Source organism: Jaculus jaculus, chromosome 4 (genome assembly GCF_020740685.1).
Source record: "Jaculus jaculus isolate mJacJac1 chromosome 4, mJacJac1.mat.Y.cur, whole genome shotgun sequence".
Classification (NCBI taxonomy): Eukaryota; Metazoa; Chordata; class Mammalia; order Rodentia; family Dipodidae; genus Jaculus; species Jaculus jaculus.
In genome coordinates, this window is record NC_059105.1 from 17,270,316 (window position 1) to 17,286,216 (window position 15,901).

Genomic DNA, 15,901 nt, shown 5'->3' on the forward strand with positions numbered 1-15,901 from the left:
AAGCCAAAGGACCCAAGTTCAATTCCCCAGGACCCATGTAAACCAGATATACAAGAGGGCGCATGCACCTGGAGTTCATTTGCAATGGCTAGAGGCCCTGGTGAGCCCATTCTCTCTGTATGTGTGTGTCTCTTTCTCTCTAGTGAGCAGGCTCTCTCTCAAATAAATAAAAATTAAATAAATAATTAAAAATGAAAGAGTGAGTTGTAGGAATCGTGACACAGATATGTCAGTTGCCCCTCCTAAGAATTGTCCACTCTTCTACATAACCACAAAGCCACAAATCCAGTCATGGATATTTGAAGTTTTTTTAAAAATATTCCAAGTAGTATTTCTTCTAAATAAAGAAGCTTTGCATGACTATAAAAATAAGGAGGGTGAGGGATTACCAAGAAAAACCATACCAGGCCAAGCCTAGATTTGCTCTGAGAAACTTCTAAATTGGGTTCTCATCACAGGAAAACAAGGGAGCTTTCAGCTCTGCCCAACATCTCCCCAGGAAGCTTCTAGATGCATATTTAACAGTGAGGCTCCAAGACACATATTTATATTTCCCACAATGCTGCCTTGTGCCACTGCAGCTGTGCCCTTAGTGTAGGCCTGTCTCATAGTAGGTGCTTACTAAACACAAATGCAAACAGTCACCAGCGCGGTTCGTGGGGAATCTTTGCAACCTACCGTCTGGGCCTGCTTGAGTCTGGCTCAAGCTTGAATGCGCTCAAATTCAACCTAGCATGAATGGCTTTACCTACTCTGTGCATGGAGCCAGCAGTCAGCAGCTCTCTATTGGTATGAACTCTGCGCCCCCCTCCAAAGAGAGTGCCGCAGAGCAGAAGTCTCTATTTTCTCTTCTAACATTCTCCTTGGATTGTACATAACAGGTGCCCCATGGATGCTCAGGGATCCAGGCAGGTAAGGGAAAATGTCATTTATCTAGGCTTCGTCCTCCCCACTGTGCAAATACCCAGATGGCAGAATCCAGGGAGTGCCGTGGCCCACCCACTTGCACCCCGTTGACCTTTCTCCTGCTGGCGGGGAGCAGCTGTGTGAAAGGAGAGCCCTCTGGGCTGCTCAGGTTGTATCCGGAGACCCTGCCATCGCCTCCTGGGGGGATTTTGTTTTTCCACAGCAGATGACCAGGAAAGATGCCCCACATTCTTCCCTAATATGTAAGGCAGCTGTAGGGGTTCCAAGAGAGGCAGAAATGACAGGCATGGCGATGTTGGAACTTGAGACAGGTTAAAAAAATGATGGGCTGCCCCCCAACAAGCTCCTTCATTGTTTGAAGCATGCACAACTAGGGAAATATGAAGAGCCGGGTGTGGTGGCGCACACCTTTAATCCCAGCACTTGGGAGGCAGAGGTGGGAGGATCGCCGTGAGTTCAGGGTCAGCCTGAGACTACAGAGTGAGATCCAGGTCAGCCTGGGCTAGAGTGAGACCCTAGCTTGCAAAAATCTAAAAAAGAAAAGAAAGAAAATACGAAGAAACCAAGAGGAAATCTCCATTGTTGTTGTTGTTGTTGTTATTGCAAGAACTTTGTGCTTATATGTAAACAATGGATGGGTTAAAAGAAAGTGTGCAACGGGGACTGGGGAGATGGCTCAGTGGATAAAGTGTTTGTCACGCAAGCATGAGGACCTGAGTTCAGATCCCCAGAACCCATGTAGAACCAGACACAGTGATAGGCATCTGTAATCCCAGCATGCACACAGAGAGAAGGAAGGTGGAAACAGGAGAATCCACTGGAAACTTGTGGGCTGGCTCGCCTAGGGAGCATCTCACTAACAATGAGACGAGAGACCCTTCCTTCAGCAAGGTGGAAAGTGATTATCATTGAAAATTGCCTCGGACCTTCACCAGTGTGCTATGGCCTACACACATCTGCACTTATACACACCAACCTGCCACGCATGCACACACACCAGAAAAGATGTGGGATGGGTTCAAAAAGTATTAATGAGGGGGCTGGAGAGATGGCCTAGCCATTAAGGTGCTTGCCTGTGAAGCCTCAGGACCCAGGTTCAATTATCCAGGACCCACGTAACCAGATGCACAAGGTGGTGCATGCATCTGGAGTTTGTTTGCAGTGGCTAGAGGCCCTGGTATGCCCATTCTCTCTCTTTCTTTCTCTCTCTCTCTCAAATAAATAAATATATTAATGAAACTTTGAGATTCTGCCTTAGTTTGTGCTCCATCTACCTGGAGAAATTTTGAGGATTTGTTATAAAAGTTGACTTTAAGAAAAGAAAATGTGCTATTTAGCTTCAAGGGAAGGAAAAGTCTTAAAAGCCAATTTGTTTGATGATTTATTTATTTATTTATTTATTTATTTTTAGAAGTAGGGTCTCACTCTAGACCAGGCTGACCTGGAACTCACTCTGTAGTCCCAGGCTGACATTGAACTCATGGTGATCCACTTAACTCTGCCTCGTGAGTGCTGGGATTAAAGGCATGAACCACCACACCTGGCAATTTATTAAGGTATTTATTTTAAATATTTTATTTATTTATTATTTATTAGAGAGAAAGGCAGATAGAGAGAATGGTTGCATAAGGGCCTCCAGCCACTGCAAACAAACTTCAGATGCGTGTGCCCCCTTGTGCATCTGGCATTATGTGTGTCCTGGGGAACCGAAGGTGGGTTCTTAGGTTTCACAGGCAAGCACCTTAACAGCTAACTCATCTCTCTAGCCCCGACATATTTATGTTTTTTATCCATCCTCTCTCTAGTTCATTTTTTTCAAGCAAACGTGTTCTCTCCATGTCTTGAGAAAGAGGAAGAGCACTATCCTAGGAAAGAGTGAGCAGCCAGGGCAGAGAGACAAGGGGGGCCTGGGTAGCAGCCCACATATATCCCAACCACTCACAAGCAGTAGGACACAAACAAGACCGAGGTGGAGGGAATAAGGGATGCCTGGCCTGCCTCATCCCCACTCACCCCTCAGCTCCTAAGAAAGACAGCCTGGAAGCTATCACTACCAACCTGGGCACGGCAGCATCATTGCATCCTGGATGGGCAGGGAGCCAAAGGTGCTGAGCTCTCCTTAGGTGCTGGGGGCATAAGCTAGACTTTACGGATTCGTAGGTCCACTTAGGGAGCTTCCCCAAGGAACCACCACAGCAGCAGAGTTAAGGCATAAGCAAACCACTTAGTTTGGAGCCAAAGAGAATGGACTCCAGAGGTCTAACAGCCACAGAGTTCAGTATCACCTCTCCCTACCCTTGCTCTGCAGATCTAGCTTGGGGAAGAGGTGGCACTTTGGCAGAGGGGCCAAGGACCTTGAAGAACAAAAGTATGCCAGGCTCTGACCTGAGGCCTTTTGCTTTCCAGTATTCTAAAAATGTCTTTGAGCCGGGCATGGTGGTGCACACCTTTAATCCCAGCACTCCGGAGGCAGAGGTAGGAGGATCACCATGAATTCAAGGCCACCCTGAGACTCCATAGTGAACTCCAGGTCAGCCTGGACTAGAGTGAAGCGCTACCTCAAAAAAACAAAAACAGGGCTGGAGAGATGGCTTAGTGGTTAAGGCACTTGCCTGTGAAGCCTAAGGACCCAGGTTTGATTCTCCAGGTCCCACGGAAGCCAGATGCACAAGGTGGCACATGAATCTGGAGTTCATTTGCAGTGGCTAGAGCCCTGGTGTGCCCATTCTCTCCCCATCTCTCTCTCTCTCTCTCTCTGTCTCTAACAAGTAAAAAAAAAAAATGAAATAAAATCTTAAAAACAAACAACCAGGGCTAGAGGGATGGCTTACTGGTTAAGGCATTTGCCTGCAAAGCCAAAGGACACAGGTTCGATTCCCCAGGTCCCACATTAGCCAGATGTACAAGGGGCCGCACACATCTGGAGTTCATTTGCAGTGGCTGGAGATCCTGGCGTGCCCATTCTCTCTCTCTCCCTCTCTCTCTCTCTCCCTCTTTCTCTGTCAAATAAATAAATAAAAATAAATTTTTTTTAAATTATTTATTTATTTATTTGAGAGCGACAGACACAGAGAGAAAGACAGATAAAGGGAGAGAGAGAGAGAATGGGCGCGCCAGGGCTTCCAGCCTCTGCAAACGAACTCCAGACGCGTGCGCCCCCTTGTGCATCTGGCTAACGTGGGACCTGGGGAACCGAGCCTCGAACCGGGGTCCTTAGGCTTCACAGGCAAGCGCTTAACCGCTAAGCCATCTCTCCAGCCCAAAAATAAAATACTTAAAAAAAAAAAAAACAACCAAAACATCTTTGAGGAGCTGAGAATGCCCCAAGTGAGAGCTGATAGCAAGAGGGGGCCTTTGAGGAAAAGTTGCCCTGCCACCCTAGGAGGAAAGGTAACAGGCTTTGGAGTTGGGGAGTAAGTCCAATGTTAAGACTTAGAACTTGGGACTTAGTTTGTGGGCTGATCTAGCTCCCCACAGAGGGCCGTAAGGAAGCTGAGCGGTCACACCTCCACCCGCCTGGGTGGGGTCCTTGACTGGTCGCGCTGAAAGCAGCCAGGCCTCCACCCAGCAGGGAACAAGCAGCCCTTCTTCCCAGGGCCTTTCCCAGCACCAGCTTCCAGTGGGAGGGAGCCAGGGCAGTGAGGAGCAGGCTCTGATTGAGCTCTCCGCGGGCTGGCTGTCCCCTTGCATTTGGAACAGTGTTCCATCTGAGGTGCTTGTCACCAGTCCTGGTACTGACTGTCCCTCTGCTAAGCAAGCACACGGAGTTCCCATGTGCCACCTTGGCTCTGTGGTCCAGTGTGATTAGTTGCGGAGTAGCTTAGCTGGCCAGTTAAAGGAAGAGGCTGCCACCATATGCCACAATCTTCTTTCTAGTCCTACACTAAGTCCCCAAACAGGGACTGAGTGTTGCCCAAACTTACATCCTCACACCCCAACCTCCCCACCACCAGCCTCCAACAACTGCAGCTCCATCAACACCCCTAAAGTCTTTTGGCCCAGAGGACACCCAACAGGCTTGGCCTGTCTTCTAAGTACTCACATAGACTAACTTCTTTTATTTATTTATTTATTTTATTTTATTTTTTTTTAAGATAAGGTCTCGTTCTAGCCCAGGCTGACCTGGAATTCACTATGTAGTCTCAGGGTGGCCTCGAACTCATGGTGACCCTCCTACGTCTGCTTCTCATGTGCCACCACACCTTGCTCTGACTTCTTTTTTATTTTTAAAGATTTTGTTGATTTTATTTATTTATTTATTTGAGACAGAGAGAGAGAGAGAATGAGCATGTCAGGGTCTCTAGTCACTGCAAACGAACTCCAGATGCATGAACCACCATGTGCATCTGGCTTACATGGGACCTGGAGAATCGAACCTGGGTCCTTAGGCTTCACAGGCATGCACTTTAACCACTAAGCCATCTCTCCAGCCCCTTCCTTTTTGTAGACTGCCTTCTTTCCTCTGCCCATGCTCCTGGCCAGTGCTTACCACCGCAGAGCACACAGCCTAGCCTCAGGAAGCCTATTCCTGCATCTCTGGTGAGGACTAAGCTCCAGCACGCTGCACGGATCTTGCTCCTAGGGGCTCATGGCTCTGCTTGAGGACACCAAGTAAAGAAATCTTCCCTGCAGAGGAGACGCCTGAAGTGGGAACCAAGCGTGAGTAGGAATGAGGCAGAGGAGAGAGAAGCGGGAGGGAGACTCAGCTGCACATGTGACAAGTCACGAGGCCGAGGCATCCCAGTACGTCCTGTGGGTCAGGAATGACTAGACAGGGAGGGGAAGTGAAGAAAGAGGAGGATGCAGGCCCCAAGGTACACACATCTTCTTGAGGAACTTGGACATGTGACGCATGGAGTGGCTGGAGGTGCAATCCAGAGGCTTCAACATTTTCTTTTTCAAGGTAGGGTCTCACTCTAGCCCAGGCTGACCTGGAATTCACTCTGTAGTCTCAGGGTGGCCTGGAACTCACAAGGATCCTCCTACCACTACGCCTGGTTTCAATTATTTATTTTTTATATTTTTGGCTTTTTGAGGTAGGGTCTCACTCTAGCCCAGGCTGACCTGGAATTCACTAGGGAGTCTCAGGGTGGCCTCGAACTCACAGCGATCCTCCTACCTCTGCCTCCCGAGTGCTGGGATTAGAGGCGTGCGCCACCACACCTGGCTCTAGAATAGATTTTGAAACCTTGGCCCAGTGTCAAGGCTGACAATACAAGTTAGAGGACTGGAAGTCTAGAGGTGATAGAAATTCTAGTGTGGATCGAGGCCTGATAGGAAAAATAAGAGAGCGCAGAGTGGGAGGCTGAGCACAGTAATCCAAGGAACAAGACCCTGTGCCTATGCCAGGGGCTTTCGGGAGATCTGGAGACAGGTAGGGGCACCTGCTGACGGGAAGTGGGGCATGGCGAGCGGCGGCCACGTCAAGTGAAACATGGAGGTGAAGAGAGGTGCAGGTGGAGATGCGTCCAGTGGGCCTGATGCTCTGGAAGACAGTGGAAGTGTTGATAGGCAGTGTCGGCACTGTGGAGGGGACAAAAGCAGAGTGGGGGGGTGGAGAGATGGCTTAGCGGTTAAGCGCTTGCCTGTGAAGCCTAAGGAACCTGGTTTGAGGCTCGGCTCCCCAGGACCCACGTTAGCCAGATGCACAAGGGGGCGCACGCGTCTGGAGTTCGTTTGCAGAGGCTGGAAGCCCTGGCACGCCCATTCTCTCTCTCTCCCTCTACCTGTCTTTCTCTCTGTGTCTGTTGCTCTCAAATAAATAAATAAAAATTTTTAAAAAAAAATTACTTGGGCTGGAGAGATGGCTTAGTGGTTAAGCGCTTGCCTGTGAAGCCTAAGGACCCCGGTTCGAGGCTCGATTCCCCAGGTCCCACGTTAGCCAGATGCACAAGGGGGCACACGCGTCTGGAGTTCGTTTGCAGAGGCGCCCATTCTCTCTCTCTCTCTCTCTCTCTCTCTCTCTCTCTCTCTCTCCCTCTTTCTCTGTCTGTCACTCTCAAATAAATAAATAAAATAAAATATTTTTTAAAAAGCAGAGTGGGGTGCCATGGACAGAGGTTGAGTAGTGAGGTATGGAGCAACTGAATGAACAGGTCTCTTTTTTATTTTTATTTATTTATTTATTTTGGTTTTCTGAGGTAGGGTCTCACTCTAGCTCAGGCTGACCTGGAATTCACTACGGAGTCTCAGGGTGGCCTCGAACTCATGGCAATCCTCCTATCTCTGCCTCCCGAGTGCTGGAATTAAAAGTGTGTGCCACCATGCCCGGCTCACACCTTTTTTTTGTTTTTTAATTTTTTTTATATATATTTTTTTAATATTTTTTGTTCATTTTTTATTTATTTGAGAGTGACAGACAGAGAGAAAGACAAATAGAGGGAGAGAGAGAGAATGGGCGAGCCAGGGCTTCCAGCCACTGCAAACGAACTCCAGACGCGTGCACCCCCTTGTGCATCTGGCTAACATGGGACCTGGGGAACCGAGCCTCGAACCGGGGTCCTTAGGCTTCACAGGCAAGCGCTTAACCGCTAAGCCATCTCTCCAGCCCTATTTTTTTATTTTTTTGATGCCTGTCTTCTTATTTATTTTTACTTATTTATTTCTGATGAAGCAGGGCAGATTGAGAGAGAATGGGTACACCAAGGTCTTCAGCTGCTGCAAACAAATTCCAAACACATGTGCCACCCTGTGCCTCTGGCTTACGTCAGGGTCCTGGGGAATCAAACCTTGGTCCTTTGACTTTGCAGGCAAGCACCATAACCACTAAGCCATCTCTCCAGTCCATGACCAGCTCTCTTATATGAGCTTAGGGCAAGAAGAAAGAGAGGAGTAAGGATCAAAGGGAAGTATCTGAGGGGTGGAGGAGCACCACGCTACATCCAAGTCTTGGACTTAGTCATGGTCTAGAAAGCCTCCAGGCTTGGAGTAGCCAAGACAACCGCCCATCCATCTTGTGAGCCAACAGCTGCTCCTTCCTTATTCCTGGGGCAACGTCAAGAGAGTGCTATTCATTTACTACTGGGAGTTGGGTCAGACAACCTCTCCCCTGTTCTACCCAGCCTAGGAAAGCCCAGGGGAACTTGGACAACAGTGACGTCCCATGGCGACCTAGATGACTGACCAGCCAAACAGCAAGTGGATGGATGAGCCCCTACGCTCCATTTCTGGCACTCTGTCCTCTGTCTCTGCCATCAGCTAGGTCTGTACCCTCTACCGTCCTCATGCCGTCAGCCCATCTGGCATGTTCATCCCTACACTTCAAGTTCATGTTCCCTCTTCCTTGGGAACCCTGTTTAAATGTCACTTCTTCGGCTGGAGAGATGGCTTTGCAGTTAAGGCACTTGCCTGCAAAGCCTAAGGACCCAGGTTCGATTCCCCAGGTCCCACATAAGCCAGATGCACAAGGTGGCACATGCATCTGGAGTTCGTTTGCACTGGCTAGAGGCCCTGGAGCACCTATTCTCTCTCTCTCTCTCTCTCTCTCTCTCTCTTTCTCTTTCTCCCTCTCTCTGTCTCACATAAATAAAAATAAATAAGAAAAATAAGTAAATAATAAAGATCACTTCTCCAAAGATGCCTTTCTTGGTCCTTTGCCTGGGCTCCCTCATAGGAAGTTGTGACTGAATTAGTCAAGGTTATTATACTAATTACTGAGTCAAACCCAAGAGCTCAGCAAGCAAGCCCATCAGAGGTTCGTTTCTCCTCAGTGTGCACTGAGCACAGGGATGCAGTCCTCCTTCATCTAGCAGCTGCCCCATGTGGAAGGCTTGGCTTAAGGTTGCCAGAGTGCAGAGCTGGAGAAGGCTACAAGAGACATGACTCCCCAGAATCTTTCCCTGGAGGGCACACGTCACACCCGCTCAAGGTTCTTGGCCTGGGTTTATCACAGAGCCCTGGCCTAAACTGTAAAGGGAAGTGGGAAATGTGGGTGAGGACGCAGAAAATTTAGGGGAGCCCCCCATCTCAACTACAGCTTTGCTTCTCGCCACTGTTGCGATTTTACATTTATTTATGAACTTCTCTGATGACATCTGTCTCCCTCACTAGGCTTCGTGCATTCCACGAAGACAGGAACAGTGTGTATTGGCTCTTCCTCATCCCTGGGGGCCTCGAACACCACCTGCACATCATAAAGGAATTTGGCAAATGTTTACTGAGTTGCCACATGAATAAATGGAAGAAATAAGCAACGGGCTCGAGACTTCTGGGGTTCATGGAGAGCATTACCATATAGAGTGAAGCAACATTTCCATGTCTAAGGCATCATACTGAATTAGGAGTCAAGAGTGGCTGAGTTCTTTAAAAATATTTTTGTTTACTTATTGTTGCAGTCCGGTTCGCATTGCTGTTAGAAATCACCCAACCAAGAGCAGCTTCTGGGAAAAAGAGATTTATATTTTGGCTTAGAGGCTCGAGGGGAAGCTCCACGATGGCAGGGGAAAACGATGGCATGAGCAGAGGGTGGACATCACCCCCTGGCCAACATAAGGTGGACCACAGCAACAGGAGGGTGTGCCAAACACTGGCATGGGGAAACTGGCTATAAAGCCCGTAAGCCCGCTCCCAACAATACACTCCCTCCAGGAGGCGTTAATTCCCAAATATCCATCAGCTGGGAACCTAGCATTCAGAACACCTAAGTTTATGGGGGACACCTGAATCAAACCACCACACTTATTTATTTGTAAGGAGAGAGGGAGTGGACGCGCCAGGGCCTCCTGCCACTGCAAGCAAATTCCTGATGCATGCCACCACTGCTTACACGGGTACTAGGGAATCGAACCCATGCTGGCAGGCTGTGCAAGCAAGTGCCTTTAATCACTGAGCCATCTTCCCAGCCCAAAGATGGGCTAATTTTAACAGAAGAGTCAGAGATCCAAGGAAAAGAAGGGGAGACTTTCCCACACCACCAGCTCCCCCCATCAGCTCACACTAGCCCACCCGCCCACAAATGACTGAGTCTGGGCTGCCTCAGAGACAGGAAGTGGAGGAGTCAAGAGCAACAGGGAAGGAAGAAAAGGCTCAAAGGCCTCCCAACACCCACTGCTTCCTCTTGGACCCAATCACCACCAAACATGATGTAGCGGCTGAAGAAAGTAAGGTCTCTGTGATTAGGCTCTGCAGACGGGAAGCTGCCAAGGCAGTGGTGCTTGGCCCTGGGGCAGCGTGGTGCAGGTTCCCTGGGCAGGAAGGGAAAAGAAAGCACCCAAGAGAAAGCCCACCAAATCTTGGGTGCCCTGGGCAAAATTCTTACTCAATGCTTGTGTGTGTAGTAACTAGTGTTAAACCTAGAGCCTCACACATGCTAGGCAAGCTCCCTACCCTTAAGCTATAGATACGTCTAGCCCCTTCTTCATCAATTGCAAATGGAGTTTTTTTCTCCACATTTTAACATGGCTGAAATCAGAATGCAGTTATCAGCAATGAATGGCAGGTTTCAATTTCTTCCACTGGGCTTTTTCCTTTATAAAACATTAAGCGAGGGTGAATTTATATCCAAGGTGTCTCAGATTCCATGAAACATGTTATTTACCTTTTTTTTGGGGATCAGAAATGACACAAGTGAAGCACTTAGTGTTGGTCCTGTTCATAGTGGATTCTAAAGAATTTTTAAAATATTTTTATTTACTTATTTGTTGGACAGAGAAAGAGGGGGAGAGAGAGAAAGAGAACGGGCATGCCAGGACTGCAGACGAACTCCAGATACGTGTGCCCTTTGTGCATCTGGCTAATGTGGTTCTTGGGGAATCAAACCTGGGTCCTTTGGCTTTGCAAGTAAATGCCTTAACTGCTAAACCATCCCTCCAGCTCTAAAGCATTTTTTTTGTTTTGTTTTTCGAGATAGGGTCTCACTCTAGCCCAGGCTGACCTGGAATTCACTCTGCAGTCTCAGGGTGGCCTGGAACTCACGGTGATCCTCCTACCTCTGCCTCCTGAGTGCTGGGATTAAAGGCGTGCATTGCCACGCCTTTCCGGCTTCTTCTTTTCTTTTTTTTTTTTTAATGTTTTTTTTTTTAAATTTGTATTTATTTATTTATTTGAGAGCGACAGACACAGAGAGAAAGACCAATAGAGGGAGAGAGAGAATGGGCGCGCCAGGGCTTCCAGCCACTGCAAACGAACTCCAGACGTGTGCGCCCCCTTGTGCATCTGACTAACGTGGGACCTGGGGAACAGAGCCTCGAACTGGGGTCCTTAGGCTTCACAGGCAAGCGCTTAACCACTAAGCCATCTCTCCAGCCCTCTTCTTTTCTTTTTAATTGGAAAGATAGAGTTTATTGTTTACTGAAAAGCACCCTGTTGATTTTCTTTTTTGAGGTAGATAGAGTCTAGCTCAGGCCGACCTGACACTCACTCTGTAGTCCCAGGTTGACCTCAAACTCACAGCGATTCTCTTACCTCTTTCCCTCAAACACTGGGACTAAAGGCATGTGCCAACATGCCTGGCTTATTCAGATTTTTTTTCTCTATGTAATCTCACGATGGCCTTGAATTCACAGTGATCCTCCAGCCTCTGCCTCCTGAGTGCTAGGATTAAAGGCATGCACCACCATGCCCAGATGCTTATTTGGATTTTGAAATACTTTATATGGTGGTGGTGGTGGTATGTATGTGTGATGTGTGTATGTATGTGTACATGCACATGTCTGTGCATCCACCCACGGCTGTCTTCCTTCATTGCTCATCCGCATGTTTCCTTGAGACGGAATCTCTCACCGATGCTGAAGTTTGCAGTGTTCACAAGCCCGGGTGATTCTCCAGTCTCTGCTCCCCATAGGATGAGGGTTACAGACAGCCATGGTCATGTCCAGATGTTTATATATGTGCTAGTGAATTGAACTCAGGCAGTCTCAAACCCTCTCAGGCTCTCATCCTTACACAGCAAGCGCTCTTGCCTGCTGAGCCATCTCCAGTCCCTTGAAATACTTCTTATAATTACTGTTTGTAAAGGTATTTCATTACTTAATGGAGTAGGACAATATTTAAAGTAAACATAGCCGGGCGTGGTGGCGCACGCCTTTAATCCCAGCACTCGGGAGGCAGAGGTAGGAGGATCGCCGTAAGTTCAAGGCCACCCTGAGACTACAGAGTTAATTCCAGGTCAGCCTGGACCAGAGTGAGACCCTACCTTGAAAAACCAAAAATAAATAAATAAATAAGTAAAGTAAACATAAGGTATGTTCTATATTGATCTGGGAGATTTCTGCAGAATATCTTCTGCAGAAAATGTTTATGGCCCAATTATGAGAATAAAGAAGAGAGCTGGGTGTGGTGGCACACTCCTTTAATCCTAGCACTGGGGAGGCAGAAGTAGGAGGAACACTGCGAGCTGGAGGCCATCCTGTGACACTACATAGTGAATTCTAGGCCAGCCTGAGCTAAAGTGAGATCCTACCTTGAAAAACCAAGAATGGGCTGGAGAGATGGCTTAGTGGTTAAGCGCTTGCCTGTGAAGCCTAAGGACCCCAGTTCAAGACTTGATTCCCCAGGACCCACGTTAGCCAGATGCACAAGGGGGCGCACGCGTCTGGAGTTCGTTTGCAGTGGCTGGAAGCCCTGGCATGCCTATTCTCGCTCTTTTTCTCTCTGTGTGCCTCTTTCTCTGTCTGTAGCTCTCAAATCAATAAATAAAATAAACAAAAAAATTAAAAAAGAAAAACCAAGAAAAAAAAAATAAAGGGCATGAGAAAGAACCAGATAAGTGGACTTATGCAGAAATTGTGTAAGGTTGATTCAGGACATTCATTATTTTGAGGAAAGGAAAATATCAGTGGATGATTTTAGAGTACAGGTGTCAATTCTGTTGCCTTTATGACAGGATAAAGCAAATATAAAAAAGTTTAGTTTTGTATATAATTCAGCAGTTGACTATGTAAGGGTGGCTAATTCTGCTAAATAAAAGCAGAAAACCAAATGACAGATTTATATTCAGACTATGCAGATGACATGAAAATACCGTGGTGCTGCTGGGTGTGGTGGCGCATGCCTTTGATCCCAGCACTCAGGAGACAGAGGTAGGAGGATCACTGTGAGTTCAAGGCCACCCTGAGACTACATAGTGAATTACATGAGCTAGAGTAAGATTCTACCTCAACAAAAAAAGAAAGAAAGAGAGAGAGAGAAAAGAAAAGAAAAGAGGAGAAAAGAAAAGGAAAAAAGAAAGAAACACCTTGGTGCAGTGGTCCACACCTGTACATCTCCAGTGCTTGGCAGGCAGAAGCAGAAGAATCAGAAGTTCAAGGTCATCCTCATTCACAAAGCAAGTTTGAAGCCAGCTTCTGCTATGCAAAAATCTGTTTCAAAAAGCAAAACAAGCTGATCATAGTGGCGCATGCCTTTAACCCCAGGCAGAGGCAGGAGGATAGCCATGAATTCGAGGCCACACTGAGACTACCTAGTGATTTCCAGGGTCAGCCTGAGCTAGAGTGAAACCCTACCTCAAAAAAAAAAAAAAAGTTTGGCAATTACTCAAAGTTTTATAAATATTTCCTCTAATGGAATTTGTCCTTTAATTGAATCAAGATTCCTTTAGAGAAGATTTCTCTTTTTGCTAAAGCAATCAGTGGTGAAACAATTTGAAATGCAAGTTCAAAATTGAGTATTTTAATGCAATATTAATTGAAAACATTCTATGCTATTAGAGTTAATTTGCTTGGTAATTTTAACCATAGTACATGATGACTATTGGCAAATTCATTGTGATTTTATGGCTTTTGAGAAGTATCTCATGTACTCAGAACTAGTCTTGTATTCTGGGATGATTTATGGGCAATCATCATAAAATAAACCTGGGCAAATGAACACCAATGACCAATTCGGATATAAAACCAGACTATGGGGCTGGAGAGACGGCTTAGCGGTTAAGGCACTTGCCTGTGAAGCCTAAGGATCCATGTTGAACTCCCCAGATCCCATGTAAGCCAGATGCACAAAGGTGAGGCAAGCACAAGGTCACATATGCCTACTAGGTGGCATAAGCATCTGGAGTTCAATTGCAGTGGCTGGAGCCCTGGCAAGTCAATTCTCTCTCCTTTCTCTCCCTCTAAAATATTTTTTTTAATTTTTTTTAATTTTTTTTTTAAATTTTTTAATTTATTTACTTGAGAGCAACAGACACAGAGAGAAAGACAGATAGAGGGAGAGAGAGAGAATGGGCGCACCAGGGCCTCCAGCCTCTGCAAACAAACTCCAGACGCGGGCGCCCCCTTGTGCATCTGGCTAACATGGGACCTGGGGAACCGAGCCTCGAACCAGGGTCCTTAGGCTTCACAGGCAAGCGCGTAACCGCTAAGCCATCTCTCCAGCCCATAAAATATTTTTTTTTAATGAAGCTAGACTATAAATTCAATGAAGACATTACAGTGATGGTACTTTATACAATATGAAGGTCCTTTTCCTCTCTTTTAATCTGTAGCTTGTTTATTGAACAGACAAACCCTGTCCTGGGGTGGCTCTAGAAGTGGCTGGAAATTTCTGGTAGAGAACGTGCAGTGGGTGTAGCGTGGATGTGGGGAATGCCCCAGGTTTGCAGAAGTTATGCCGTGCTGTACACGTGGATGCTGTGCTTGGATGAAATCCACCAGTTTGATGGATCGGATCTGGGCCATCTCCAGCACACTTTATGTGCCTTACGTACTGTGTGGTACTGTCCCTTAGATATCTCCTGCGTTGGATCTAAAATAGCTCGGAGGGCTGGAGAGATGGCTTAGCGGTTAAGCGCTTGCCTGTGAAGCCTAAGGACCCCGGTTCGAGGCTCTGTTCCCCAGGTCCCACGTTAGCCAGATGCACAAGGGGGCGCACGCGTCTGGAGTTCGTTTGCAGAGGCTGGAGGCCCTGGCACGCCCATTCTCTCTCTCTCCCTCTATCTGTCTTTCTCTCTGTGTCTGTCGCTCTCAAATAAACAAATAAATAATTTTTTAAAAATCTGCTTAAAATAGCTCGGAGACATTGCAGCTCCTTCTCAGGCCCTGCTGGCAAGTAAAGGCTGGTTGCCAAGTCCATCAGCTGTATACTTGCTGCACCAGCCTGGGCATGAGTCATGGCATGCTGTGTGCCCAGACCATGCCTGAACAAGACAGTCTCTCTGCTGCACCATTCCAGCAGGCTGTGAACCATCTCGTGTGGAGGCAGCGAGGCTAAACCGCAGGGTCTGGCAGCTTCCCTGGGCTCTCTTCCAGCATCACCCAGTCATGCAGCTGGACTGCAGCCATGACTACTGCTTGAGCTTAGCGCCTGGTACTTCTGTGCCACCCCCTGCGTGGCCTTAGCTCCTAGGCCACTTTCTTCTTCTAGAAGATGAGTCAGTGCTCATATTGGCAGGAGCTATTGGTTTTCTTCCATGGGAGGTCATGTGCGCTTGTACGGGGGCATATTCCACTTGGGAGAGTCTCTGGGTGGAAAATGCAGGTTAAAGGGGCTCCATTTCTTCCTGATTAGCTTCTCGTGTAAGTGATGTGGGCACCTCTTGCTGTCCCTCTCTCTCACTGATAGTGTCATACTATATCATACTTGCACTTATTTGTCTATACATAGCACCCCATCTCTCTCTCTCTCTCTCTCTATCTCTCTCTCACACACACACACCCTCACCAAATGAATAAACCATCTGTACTGGCAGGGTTCTCTTGCAGAACTAAACCAATAGAAAGTTGCTATTTCGGACTGGAGAGATGGCTTAATAGTTAAGGCGTTTGCCTGTGAAACTAAAGACCCAGTTTCAATTCTCCCATGGAAGCCAGATGCACAAGGTAGCCCATGTGTCTGGAGTTTGTTTACAGGGACGAAAGCCGCATCCATTCTCTCTCTCTCTCCCTTTCTCTCTGTCTAAAATAAAAAAATATTAAAAAAAAAAGTAGATATTTTGTAAAAGGGGATTTGTTAGGGTGACGTAACATAGCAGGGGCCTAGACAGCCCAACATGGCCATCTGCACAGTGGAGAAGCTGGGAAGCCAGTAGTTACTCTCTCCATGA